This window comes from Monodelphis domestica, chromosome 4 (genome assembly GCF_027887165.1).
Source record: "Monodelphis domestica isolate mMonDom1 chromosome 4, mMonDom1.pri, whole genome shotgun sequence".
Lineage (NCBI taxonomy): Eukaryota > Metazoa > Chordata > Mammalia > Didelphimorphia > Didelphidae > Monodelphis > Monodelphis domestica.
The window spans coordinates 315194703-315204676 of NC_077230.1; the positions used below are offsets into that span (position 1 = coordinate 315194703).

General features: G+C 39.3%; 1 long non-coding RNA gene across 2 annotated transcripts; it reads left to right on the top strand.

Annotated features, from left to right (window-relative positions):
• Positions 1-1444: 1444 nt before the first annotated feature.
• Positions 1445-9736, top strand: LOC130453821 (uncharacterized). 2 transcript variants are annotated; one of them, XR_008911408.1, is made up of 4 exons: positions 1445-2030; positions 4647-4780; positions 4891-4925; positions 8131-9736. It is a non-coding gene; the product is annotated as an uncharacterized LOC130453821 (long non-coding RNA). The 2 variants fall into 2 exon arrangements; XR_008911407.1 differs by having other exon boundaries at positions 4891-9736.
• Positions 9737-9974: the final 238 nt, after the last annotated feature.

Here is a 9974-nt window from a genome sequence, read left to right on the forward strand (position 1 = left end):
GGGTAGCCATTCCAGAATTGATAAGTATCTATGAAGATGGTATAATAGATAATGAAACTTGGTGAACTGTAGTGGTGGGGAGTTTTAGAGAAGTTGCACCAGGAAGTAAGCAAAGAAAGAGACTGAATCTTGAGCCCCGCCCCTACACTACTTCCTGTTTCTTTCTTCCCAACTGTCTAGGTCAGGATCTTCTCACAGAGGGTACATTGAAGATTGTTCCCCTTATAACCAAATTCCACAACCAGTCCTTTAACTAAAGGATCTTTTATTCTTTGGGGAAGAGAGGGTAAGAAGAGGTGGAGGGAAAAGAGGGAACTTAGGATCTCCCTAATTTTTAAGTTATCTTGTTGATTGAATGTTTTGAAAAATAATCAATTCAGAAAACAAAATTACCTTCCCCTAAGGGTAGATATTTATAGCACTGCTGACAAGTCTCTTTTGGGCTAAACCAAATTTCTCTCCAGCCCACAGTCTAGGTAGAAAGCAATGACTAGAGAGGAGACGAAGTGGTCTATCTTCCACCTTCAGGTAGAAACAGCCAAGAAGGATCTGAAGTCTCAAGCAGCTGGAGCCTCTTAACTGCTTTTTCCAAGGTTCCATTTGAACTGTCTCCCCTCCTCCATTGATTGGTGTTCCAAAAGTTCTGAGCTCCTTTGCTTTGCAGATGCATTTTTCTTTGCCCAAATAATTTCCATCCACAATGGGTAACTCTCCCTTGCCCATTTTTAGATTTAATGACCAGAAGCATATAAACCCCACTTATTCTGACCACGAAGGATTCTCCTTATTTGTATTAGCCTTGTATCTCTAATCATTTTATTAATTCATTGTTAATCCTTCTAAGGAAGCCATTCTGTCTCGCTCAAGTTTAAAGCCTTTTATGCATTCTTTATTCTTTAAAGAGAAGGTGAGGTTCAGAGCTCTCAAAAAGAACGGCTGGCTTATTCAGAGGATAATTAGTTATATATAATAAACATAATAATATAATTAATTATAACTAATGAGGATTAGAATCAGGCAAGAGCTACACTGGACCATAAAGACCATCCAGTCCAATGATTTCATTTGACGATGAGGAAACGATGATTCAAAGAAGTTAGGGACTCACCTAAAGCCACACAGTGACTTCATTTCAGAACCAGAAACCCTTGTTCTGGTAATATAATAGTTTCACTGTGTGTATGGACAAACTAACTGCTTCTCTCTGGGACTCAGTTTTCCCCTCAGCATGATGGGGATCTCACACATTATAAGCAATAACTAAAGTAAACTAAGGGGAAGCTCTCAGGTGGGTAAATAGATAATGGACCTGCCTACTTCTGTATGCATTAGGCTTGACTGGAAATTTAGCCCTTCTGCTCTATGAAGATAAGATGGGGGTGGGGAGGAAAATCAGGGCACCAGGGGGCCTTGTTTGCTTTGCAGCTGGAAATGAAGACTGAAATAATACAGTAGAAGCAAGATAGGTGTGAGCTTCCTCTCATCCCTGTGCTACTGCTTCCTCTTCAAAGTCTCATTTAGAGCATTTCAAAGCCTTTGAAGCCTTTTTGGTTCAACTGAAGCATTGCTGAGTGAGTCCCTGAAACTCATTTGCTAAAAAGCATCATATATTAGCATACATTTGACAGTAGAAGAAGGCAGTTTTGAGTCTATGACAGGTAACAGTAGTGCTTGGTTTGGTTTGATTTTTTAGAATATTTTGAAAAATCACTGCAAAAACATGAAGTGTGGCACAATCATTTTTCCCTTTACTTTGTACCTCCAGGCAAGTTTCATCTATAAAATGATATTGTACTATGCATAGGATACTGGGAAAGGCATCTCTGTATGCCATTTATGTTTTATCCAAGAAAATCCCTTCTGTGATGGTTGGCCCTGGGGATGAAAGAGACAGGAACATGGAGCTTCAGACCCAAATGTATACAAGAAAGAGAATTCGAAGTACCATAGATGGATATCATCGAAATGGACAAGATGGTTTCTTTCCTTCTTCAACAAAAACAACTTTTTCTATTAAAACCTGGAGAGTGGTAAATATAAAAATGTGTTCTTAAGACTCCAAGACCATCTCCCCATAGATCTTAAAATCAGCGTAGCCAAAATGCAACACCCTTGATTCCCCTTTCCTTTTCTGTCCATTCTTGATAATCAACCACTTAACTAAAAGAGCATTTGAAATCACTTTGAACATTTTTGACATCTTCTCTTTGCAGTATGTTTATCCTGATGTACAGTGTGATATTTAAAGATTGCAAAAAAGCCTATATGGGTGTGTGCTAAATGGTATTTACTCACAATAACCCCCATTCCACTTAAAGTTAAGTGGTAAGAAAGATGTCCAATTAGTTGATTTAAATCATAGGCTTTATACTTAATGGCAAAAGTCATAGAAATTCATTTGATTAAGTGAAATTATGGCAAAAGGAGAAGTCTTTTCCAGTTGGCTACAGGATTTCATTCCATTATCTGGGTCTTGTGTAAAAGCATTAAGTTAGCTGGAATCAAAAGGATTCGAGAAAATAGAATATGTGTGGCTTTCTAACAAAGGCCTGAAGAGCAACCCTGAGACTCAGGAGGAAGGAAAAGTTGAGGAGTAGAGACCTTGCCTTGGGCCTTGACCAGAACTCCTTCCCCATCCCTCCACCCATTGACTAAGGAAAGACCTTACACCCTTCAAAGAATCAGGAGGATGTTCAACTTTCCATTCTTTCACTGAGGAAGCTAGATGGTGCAATATATATATATATATATAAAACACTGGGGGCCTGGAGTCAGAAAGACTTATCTTCATGAGTTCAAATCCAGCCTCAAACACTTACTAGCAGTGTGATCATGAGCAAATCAGTTAACCCTGTTTGCCTCAGTTTCTTCATCCGTAAGTGGGCTGGAGAAGGAAATGGTCAAACCATTCCAGTATCTTTACCAAGAAAACTCCAAATTACGTCATGAAGAGTCAGTAACTTTGAAGTATTATTCTGAGATCAGCTGAGGGCACTATCTGTATCTGTATTAAAAGCCAAAGACAGACTAGAAAGACAGGCCTATCATGATTAAAGGAAATATCTTTGAGCATCTCAAGAATGGGAGTAAAAGAGAACAGCTAGGTAGCTCAATGGATTGAAAGCCAGACCAAGAGACAGACAGTCCTGGGTTCAAATTTGGCCTCAGACAATTCCTAGCTGTGGAACCCTGGGCAAGTCACTTAAACCTGTTTGCCTCAGTTTCCTCATTTGTATAATGAGAGAGAAGGAAATGGCAAACTACTTCGATTTCTTTGCCAAGAAAACCCCAAATGAGGTCACAAAGAGTCAGGCACAACTGAGATGACTAAACAAAAGTAGGGTTAGGCTCTAAAGTAAAGAACACTAAACTTAAAGTCAAAAACCTAATACTCATGTCTCAGCTCACAAATTAACAGTCATGCCATTTTGAACAAGTTATGTAATCTTTCAGAGCCTCAATTACCTTTCCATAGAATGACTTAATACAACCCTTCTTGCCTACTTCACAGAGTTGTAAGGAAAGTGCTTCATCCATTTGAAAATGTTCTATGAAAAGATGATATATAAATATGTGTGTGTACTAGAAGACTGGCTAACACCTAGCAGATTGGCTAACATGACAGCAAAGGAAAGTAATGAATGCTGGAGGGGATGTGGCAAAGTGGGGACATTAATTCATTGCTGGTGGAGTTGTGAACTGATCCAACCATTCTGGAGGGCAATTTGGAACTATGCCCAAAGGGTGATAAAAGACTGTCTGCCCTTTGATCCAGCCATAGCACTGCTGGGTTTGTACCCCAAAGAGATAATAAGGAAAAAGACTTGTACAAGAATATTCATAGCTGAGCTCTTTGTGGTGGCAAAAAATTGGAAAATGAGGGGATGCCCTTCAACTGGGGAATGGCTGAACAAATTGTGGTATATGTTGGTGATGGAATACTATTGTGCTCAAAGGAATAATAAAGTGGAGGAATTCCATGGAGACTGGAACAACCTCCAGGAATTGATGCAGAATAAAAAAAGCAGAACCAGGAGAACATTATACATAAGAGATTGATATACTGTGGTACAATCAAATGTAATGGACTTTTCTACTAGCAGCAATGCAATGACCCAGGACAATTCTGAGGGACTTATGAGAAAGAACACTATCCACATCCAGAGGAAGAACTGTGGGAGTAAAAACACAGAAGAAAAACAACTGCATGATCACATGGGTTGTTGGGGATATAGCCTCTAAACAATCACCCTAGTGCAAATATTAATAATATGGAAATGGGTCTTGATCAAGGACACATGTAAAACCCAGTAGAATTGCATGTTGGCTACAGGGAGAGTGGAGGGAAAGAACATGAATCATGTAACCATGGGAAAATATTCTAAATTAATTAATTAATTTAAAGTTTTCAATTGAAAAGAAAAAAATAAAGTAAAAAGTGTATATCTGTGTTATAGCTGATAAGGTATTATAGAAAAATGATTTTAATTCATCTATAAAAAATTATCATCATAATGTTGAATACCACTCTGGAGTGTCTGAGCTTTGCTCTCTAATAATAGTAAGTAGCACATATATAATGTTTCAAGGATTATAAAGCAATTTTCATACATTGTACGATCCTCACTTTATCATCCACATTACAGACAAAGAGACTGGGGAATCTAAGAGATTAAGTGACTTGCCAAAGATGCCAAAGGTGGAATTTGAACTCAGGCTTTCCTGACTCAGAATCCACAACTCTGTCCACAATGCCATACTGCTCCTCCAATAATAACAGGTAGCCTTTACCGAGGGACTTAAAATTTGCACATCTCCTCATATATGTTATCTCTTTTGACTCTTACCATAATCCTCTGAAATAGTGCTTTTATTATTTCTATTTTACAGATGAAAGAACTGAGGAGGAGAGATTCACAAAGCTGGTAAGTGTCTCTGGCAAGATTTGAACTCAGGTCTTCCTGACTCCAAGTCCAGTACTCTATATAGCATGTTTCCTAGTTGCTCTAGACAACAGTGAATTACTATAGCATCTTGAGTGAAAATGGGACAAGTTTAAGTGATATTTTCACAATTATAACCTAGAATGGAAGAGGAGAAAGAGTCAAGGTAAGACACATTTAGGAGGACGTTTCAGTAACTCAGGCATGGCTCACAAGTTATCAGGGAGTCGTTCATTGTTCTCATTCAGTATGTATCTAGGCAATGCCTTTGACAGGGTACTTGACAAGTCATCATAGAATCACCACTTGAAGACTTCCAGGGAAGGGGAATGCACTACCTCCCCACATAATCCATTTCATGTTCAGGCAGCTTTAAGTGCTCAGAGGTTTTTCCTTTCATCTGTTACTGCAATCTTTACTCCTTTCTCTTAAGCAGAACAAATCTAATTCTTCCAAATCTTTAAATACTCAGACAGGTATCACGTTCCCACCTAAGTCTTCACTCTTCTAGGATATACATCCTTAGTTCCTTCAATTGAGCCTCAAGTCCTTGCACAGTCCAGGTTCCCAGATTGAAGTGATGAGAAATAAAATTAGAGAGGCTGAAGTGGAAAAGAAGAAATAGATCTGAGAGACTGTGAAGGAAGATTTGGTAGAAATAGATACCTCCCTGGATAGAGGACATGAACAACAAAAAAGTCAAAGATATTCAAAGTTTCAAATAGAGGAGGCAAAGAAAATAGTGATGTGAGGAACAGAAAAGGTAAAAAGTAAAGCTACAAAGAAAGAAAGGTTTTATATCATTTTAAGTTGCCCCTATTTTTTTTTTTGTAAAAACCCTTACCTTCAGTCTCAGAATTGATACTAAATATCAGTTCTAAGGCAGAAGAACCATAAGGGCTAGGCAACTGGGATTAAGGGACTTGTCTAGGGTCACAGAGCTAAGAAGTGTCTGAGTCTAGATTTGAAGCCAGGATCATTTAGCCATGATATCTTTGTGAACAAAACAAACAAGTGTGGGCTGAATGACAACACCTTATGATCGTTTTGGAACTGGTTGCATGACTAGATACAAACAATTGGGATTGATGAATTGATATCAGCTTGATCAAAGGTGGACTCCGGAGCTCTGTCCTTAACTTTATTCGGAGCATTTTTATAAAGAACTAGGAGGAAGGCATACATAGCACACTTATCAAGTTTCCATAGGACAAACAACTAGGAGGGATAGTTAATACATTGGATGATAGGTGTCAGGATCCAAACGCTTTTCAACAGACTAGAATAATGGCTCAAATCTAATTATATGAAATTTTATAAGAATAAATGTAAAGTTCTATACTAAGACTAAAACATCACCTTGAGAAGACTGGACATGGAACAAAGCTGAATTCATAAAAGCAATGCTTCCATGGCAGGATAAATTATAGTAGCTAGAGTCCTCTACCATGATCACGCATCAAAAATATGACTTTCAGTTCTGCATTTCACACCTTAGATATGGAGAAGCTGTACTGCAGCCAGAGGAATATGATTGAGCTGGGGGAAGAGGTAGAAAACTGTTCCAAAACAGCTAGAAAAAACTAGGGTCGCTTCTCACCTAATCTTCCCAATTGGCAAGTGAGGAAATCTATTCACTAAGAGTTTAAGAGATTTACCAAAGGCCACACAGAATGGTAAAACCAGAGTCAGAAACCACATTTTTTTAATCCTTCCCTTCCCTCTTGGAATTGATACTACAGTTTCAAGGAGAAGTATGGTAAGGGTTAGACAATTGGAGGTAAGTGATTTGCCCAGGGTCACACAGCTAAGAAGCAACTGAGGCTAGATTTTGAACTCAGGTCCTCTACTGAGCTTAATAGTTGCCCCTAACCCACATCTTCTACTACCAAGTCTTTCCACACAAAACAAATTTATTCTGAGACTAAAAGAAAAGCCTTGATTCCCAGACCATCTAGGTTCGTTCTAAATGAAAATAAATTTTCAGCAGAAAGATGGTCCAAAAAGAATGTCGTGTGAGTTGTACTCCTAAAACTGTAAGAAAATCTCTGAGCAGGGGGCAGCTGGGTGGCTCAGTGGATTGAGAGTTAGGCCCAAAGAGGGGAGGTCCTAGGTTCAAATCTGGCCTTGGACACTTCCTAGCTGTGTGACTCTGGGCAAGTCACTTGACCCCCATTGCCTAGCCCTTACCACTCTTCTGCCTTGGAGCCAATACACAGTCTTGACTCCAAGATGGAAGGTAAGGGTCTAAGAAAAGAGAAAGAAAAAAAAAAAGAAAATCTCTGAGCTTTAGTAAATATTTCTCATTATAAAAATAAAAAAGAGATCAATGAATTAGTTGTATTCAATGAACCAACTAAAGCAGAGAACAAACCCTGAGAGTGGTCTAGTCTTTAGGCAGATTGAACCAAAAGGAATTAATTATCTAATCTCTTATTTTTACATCAGGGAAATGAGGGAAAGAGGAGAAAGAAGAAATTCTTAGTGAATTTCTCCCAGAAATACCAGACTGACCTAACTGATGACTTGAAAATCAGGTCCAGGGAGGCCCTTTGCTGTGAATAGCCATTAATGTTCCATGCCCAGCATGCTTCCTAGTTGTTGCCCGGAATAAATACATAGCCTCAAGATTTAGCCTGACTGTTCCTCCAAGGAATCCTGACCCTAAGACTGGCCGTGATTGAGTGGAACAGCAGGGCCACATTGCTGCCATGTGTCAAAGGGAAAATGTCTGGGGCAATTAAGCACATCTTCACAGCAATCTAAACCATGCCTTAAAATCCAGAGCAGTCCCACCCCTTGCCTAACCATGGCATAGAGAAGGTTCAAGAATTTCCCTTTCAGCTCCATCCTATGACTCTTAAAGCCTAATGAAACAGGTGCACAAGGGGAAACCCCCAAAGTATCATCACCCTGCAAAAGGCCCGTGACCCCAATTAAATTATAATAGGGAGCCCAACTGCATCTTTTAGCTAAGGTGGCCACTCATCCAGCTTTGACCCAAATGTCTCAGGCATTCAGGTCTCTGGGCAACTGAGTAACCTTGTGAAAGCCAAGAATGTGGTGACAGCAGCCACCCCCTCCCAGTCCACTATTATCACATGCCACGATCGCATTCCCAGATGCCCCGTACTTAGCTGGGGACACAATCTAGGATAATATTCACTGCTGCCTTCTTGTTTCTCAGACGGTATTCCTCAGCTTTCTAATTTGTCCAGAAGCACCTCCAGATAAGCCAGGGTCAAAAGAACAGGACTTGAAAATGTGACCCTCCCTTCAGCAAGCTTTTAGTATCTTCTTGTTTTGGACCCAGCCTGCCAAATCAAGACAGACCACCACCAAAACAAGCTGCCCTGTTTCTCTAGAGGAACCCAATGCCTGGCATTTGTACTTTTTGAAAAGTAAAGAATTTTGAGTTTTGACAATTTAAGTGACAATTTCTATGAATACCGATGGAAAGAAAATTGTATTGTAAAGATTAAAATTTAGGGAATATGGGGAGACTGAGGCATCTGAGGCAGGTAGAAATTAGTTTCTCTCTGCAAGAAGTATTATATTTTTTAGAGGTTTATTAAAGGTTAAAGATTAAAGAATATACAAGTAAGAAACATGTGCCTAGGCCAGAGGCCTAGACAAAATAACCTCACATCACGCAAGAGACCACCTGCTCCAAAACGGAAGTCCAAAAAGAGCCAAGAGAGCCCCCTCAAAAGCCTTTCAATCAGCTTAAATACCTTCTCCATCTCGGCCCAGGTGAGATTACAAGGCATTCTGGGGAAGTGGAGCAAAGGCTCATGGGGATTGTAGTCCTGTATTCCAGTCTATTTTTTACAGTATGAACACGGCTAAAACAGTTAGGTGGCATAATAGATGGAACACGAATATGGAGTCAGGAAGACCTGAATTCAAATCCAGACTCAGATACTTAAAGCTAGGCAACCTTGAATGAATCCTTTCATATCTGTTTGCTTCGGTTTCAAATTATAAAGTGCTTAGCACAGTGTCTGTCATATAGGAGATTTAGATAAATATTAGTTATTATTGTTCATCTAGAAACACCACCTGTCTGCTTGACATATCCATTTGGTAGTCTCACAGGCATCAAAATTAGTACTTATGGTTTGCCCCCAAAATACCACCATTCTTCCTAAATGGCCTATTTCTGTGGAGAGGACCTCCATCTTTCCAGACACCCAGGTTGACAACTTAGAAGTCATTTTTAATTTCTAACTCTCTTTCCCACTTTCTAGATTCCCCATATACAATCAGTTGCCAAGTCTTGTCGATCAGACATTTCCGTATCATCTACATTTGTTCCTTTCTCCCTACTCACTTGGCTACTTCCTTAGTTTAGACCCTCATCACCAACCCCCTCAGACTACAGGAGAAGCTGCCTAATTGTTCTCTCTTTTCCTCTAAACTATCCCTCTTCCAACCCACTGAGTTCCCTAACAGATACAACTAAAACACAGATCTGATCAAAACACTTCCCTGTTCAAAGGCTTCAGTGGCTCCCTAGACCCTCTAAGATAATATGTGAACTCCCTTGTTCTACTTTTAAAGCCTGTCACAGTCTGGCTCCAGGCTATCTTTTGGGGTAGATCATCTATTATTTCCTCCCTAGAATGTTCTCTCCCCTCACCTTTAACTCTCAAATACCTTAATCCCATTTAAGGCTGAGGCTTACTACATGAGGGTTTTTGCAAGAGTGTACTAGAACCAGCTTACAGAGTCAGCTCTTGAAAGCTGATTGTTAAATTTTCACTGTGAACATTTATACCTCAGAAATTAGCTAGTGCTACATAATAGTTTTATTAAAACTGTGTGGACTTCAGAAAAGATGAAGAAAATAGTAGTAATATAGATTAAACTTAAAAGTATATCCAGCATACATTTTGGAGGAGATGATGGAAGTCAATTATAAATATTTAGCTGCAAAATACTCCTTCCTGATCCCTTACCCTCTAGTTACTATAAGTCTTCCCTCAATTTCTTCATCCTGACTTTATTTTTTTTTTTAATTTGTGGATG